This window comes from Carlito syrichta, unplaced genomic scaffold (assembly GCF_000164805.1).
Source record: "Carlito syrichta isolate Samal-C Ts95f unplaced genomic scaffold, Tarsius_syrichta-2.0.1 Scaffold303625, whole genome shotgun sequence".
Taxonomy (NCBI): Eukaryota; Metazoa; Chordata; class Mammalia; order Primates; family Tarsiidae; genus Carlito; species Carlito syrichta.
In genome coordinates, this window is record NW_007247721.1 from 471,049 (window position 1) to 475,239 (window position 4,191).

Here is a 4,191-nt window from a genome sequence, read left to right on the forward strand (position 1 = left end):
GTCAGCGCCCCGGGTGGCGCCGCCTCCACCCGCCGGCCTGGGCCGCCGCTCCCGCCGCCGCCGGGAAGGCGGGCTGGAGACTCTGCCGGGGAAAAGGTGGGTTGGGGGACCCCCGCCGGAAGAAAAGGCGGGCTGGGGAACCTGTCGGGGGAGAGGGAGGGTTGGGGGACCCTGCCGGGAGACAGGGTGGCCTGGAGGACCCCACCAGGGAGAGAAAGTGGGCTTGGGGACCCTGCCAGGGGACCTTGCTGGGGGAGAAGGTGGGTTGGGGGACCCTGCCGGGAAGAGTGTGGGCCGGAGGACCCCACCAGGGAGAGAAGATGGGCTGGAGGACCCCACCGGGGAAGAGTGTGGGCTGGGGCCCCCCCCGCCTGTGGAGAGGGCGGACTGGGGGACTCCACAGGGAGAAGGTAGGTTGGGGGACCCTGCCAGGGAAGAGGGTGGGCTGGGGGACTCCACCAGGGAGAGAAGGTGGGCCGGGGGACCTCGCCAGGGAACCTTGCTGGGGGAGAGTGCGGACTGGGGGACCCAGCCCTGGGAAAAGGTGGGCTTGGGGACTCCACCAGAAAAAGAAAGTGGGCTGGAGAACACTGATGGAGGAGAGGGTGAGTTGGGGTGACCCCACCGGGGGCGAGGATGGGGTAGGGACCACGCAGGGAATGAGGGTAGACTGAGGGCCCTGCTGGGGGAGAGGGTGGACTGGGCAACCCCGCCAGGGAAAGGCAGGCTGGGAGAACCTGCCTCGGGAGAAGGTGGACTGGGGGATACCCTGAGATTGAAAGTGGGCTAGGGGACCCCGAGGTACAAAGTGGGGTGGGACCTCGGGGGAGAAGGTGGGCTGAGGAGATGGAGGGAAAGCAGGCTGGGAGACTCCCAGATGTGATGAGAGCCTGCAGAATGTCTATCCTTGTCCAGAAGGCAGAGCACCAATTACTTGGTCCTGAACTTTCTCTGACAGCCACAGTTGATGTATTCCTACCTCCCTTCCCTGCTGCCTTCCCCACTGAGTTTCTGGCTCAGACACAGCTTCCCCTTCCCCTCACTCCTGGTTGCGGCTGCTGCCCCCCTCACAGGAACTCCCGACTTCCTGATACTCGGTCCCCTAGGACAAAACCAGGGCCTGGAGTACACTGGCATGGGTGGGGACTCCAATGACCTAAGGGGTGGGGAGGACAGTCAAGAGAGCTGGCCTTTGCAAGGAGCAGCTCTGGGGTCACTTCTCAAAGTTTCTGGGGTAGGCCCTGCCCTGCCCTCCCAGCTGCAACATCCTTTGGACATCTGTGCTGGGTGGGTGACACATCCCTGGTTAGAAACCAGTAGGGCCTGGCCTGCACTTTTTCCACCCTCCCTTAGCAAAGTCCACATCAGGCTGGGAGAGGCTGGTCACCCAGGCACAGGATTCCAGATTCTCAGAACAGGAAGCCCATGGGCATAGCACCTTGACGTGCTCCTCTACCTCTAAGCACCTCACCAGTCCTGCCCAGCCCTTCAGGTGGCTCAGCTAAGGTCCTCCCTCCTACTGAGCCACAATCTGCCCCAACAGGTGACCCCTCAACAGAGACTCCGGACAGTGCCCACCGCAGGGCCTTGGCTGGGAGGGACGAGCATGGGAAGCTGGGGCGAGAGAGGGGGGGAGACAGGGACACCCTCGCCTCTCCTAGCCCAGTGCTGTCCAGGATAGATCACAGCCAGGCCTTCCTACCTGAATTCCAGCTGTCCTGGTTTCCTCTCTCCTGGGTGGAAGCCTGTGGGTCTTTACTACTGTTCACCATTAGCACTTTGGTGCCAATTGATGCCAGGCCTAAAGATGAGAGCCCACCCATGGGGTGGGTACTGCCCAGTTACTCAAGGGACCCATTTCCCCTCTCCCTACAGCATAACCAAAGCAGTCAGATGAGCAGTGCCCAAGAGAAGCCAGAAACCTCTGAAGGCTGCAGGAGAAGCTGCCCAGGCTGTGGGCAGGCCTCCGTCTCTCCTCACACTTCTGTTTCCTTGTTTACAAATAATGATCATAGTTAGCCAACACTCAGCCACTGCTGACCAGGGATAGGGCCGGGCTCAGTTCTTCACAAGGTTTCACCAGTGCTCAGCCAGGCCTTGGTAAAGTATTCAGTGCATTGTCCGGCCCCTGAGGGCTGCTACTGAAGGTTCGTTGCTCATATGGTGCTGTTAGATAGGTGTTGGTGCCATTTTACAGAAGTGAAAACTGAGGCAGTTAAATGCCTGGCCAGGGGATGTCAGCTGCCTGGGGAGTGGGAGCTGCCTCTCAGCCACTTCACAGGACACACCTGGGGAAGCCCATCCTTATTTTCCACTCACCCCCACCCATGTCTCTCCTGTGTGGCCACACCCACCTGCAGCTGTTTCCCTTGTGCAAAGCCCTTTTGGGGCTGCCTGCCTTCTGGAGGTAAAGAATGTCTCCTCTGGGGCCTCACATGCTCCCTCTACTTGGCTGCTCCCTGTAGTTTCACTTTTTTTTTCTTTAAGATTAGAAAATATGGTTTATTTAGAAAGTAAGTTAGAGAGAGGAGATTCACCTCCCCAAGGTAGGGGAGAGGGCCAAAGCCAGGAAACATGGCAGCCATAGCTCAAAGAGCCACATGGACACACCAGAGTTTAACAAAGCACTGGCCAGTTTCACCTTTCTTACATCTGCCTCCTCCAGGATGTGCACCTCTCCACTCCTCCCTCCCTCCCACACCTGTCCCTAGGTATTTATTGAGCACCTACTGTATACCAAGTAGCATTGCAGACACTGAGGACACAGCAGAGCATCTGCTCTGTTTGGTTCACACTAGAGTAAAGGATACAACTGATACCTACATAATTTACAGGTGTATTGGGTGGAGACACCAGCACTGTTGGGGGACGCAGGGGGGAGGGTAGGGTGACACCTCTGATAAGGTGACTGGGGGCAGAGACCAGAGGGGCTTGGCAGTACGGAGGGCAAGGACTAAAGTGAGCTTATTTGCACCAGGGAAGGCCCCAGAGAGGAGGAGGGCAGTGGTGGTGAAGCTCAAGGGCATCTTGCCCCCACACCACGTTGTCTCTGGCCCCAGATGCAGTGGCCCCCCTGTGCCTCTGTACCTGCCCGCCTAGTCCTCCCTGCGCCCCAGGGCTCAGCACACATAAGGCTGTGCCAGCCAGGGTCAAGACCATCACAGGCAGCCTGGCATTGTACAGATCAAGGTGGGTGGGCTCAAAAGCAGCATGGCCCTGCTGCGCCTGTACCCTAGTGTTTCAATGTCAGTACCACTGCAGCACAGACATGCTTTCTTCCCCTTCCCACCCAGCAGTCAGCACAGCCCATCCCAGGGCTTGTTGGTCCACGCATTCACTTGACAAAGTATGCTGAGTGAGAGTGCAGGTTTTTAAAAATTTGTGGTTAAACAGACATAAACTTACCATTTTTAATGCCCGGCTCAGTAACATTACATGCATTCACACTGTTGTACACCCATCACCATCATCCATCATCTCCAGGAATTTTTTCACCTTCCCAAATGGAAACTCTGACCCCATGAAACAACACCTTCCCTTTTGGCTACCCCCAGCCCCTGACAGCCACCATTCTACTTTCTGTCTCTAAGAATTTGACTCCTTTAAGTACCAAGGTACTCCTCTAGGGAATCACACAGTATTTGTCCTTTTAGGATGCTTAGAACAAAATGCCCTCAAGGTTCATCCCTGTTGTAGCATGTGTTAGAACTTCCTTCCTAGTTAGGACTGAATAATCCACTAAATGGGTATACCATGTTTTGTGTAGCCACGCATCTGCCATGGACACTTGGGAGCCATCACCCTCTGGCTACTGTGGGTAGTGCTCCTGACCTCATCAGGATGCAATAACTGTTCTACTCTCTGCTTTCACTTCTTTCAGGTACATCTCAAGGTGGGATTGCTGGATCTATGGTAATTCTGTTTTTATATTTTTGAGGAACTGCTGTTTTCCACAGCTACTGCACCATTTTACATTCCCACCAGCAATGCATTGGGTTCCAATTTCTGCACATCCATGCCAACATTTATTATTTTCTGTTTTGTTTTTGTCTTGATTGTTTTGTTTGTGTTTGGTAATAGCCATCCTAATGTGTATGAAGTGGTATCTCACTGTGGTTTTGACTTGCATTTCCCTAATGATTAGTGATGATGTGCGTTTTTTTGTGTGCTTTTTTTTTTTTTTTTTTTTTG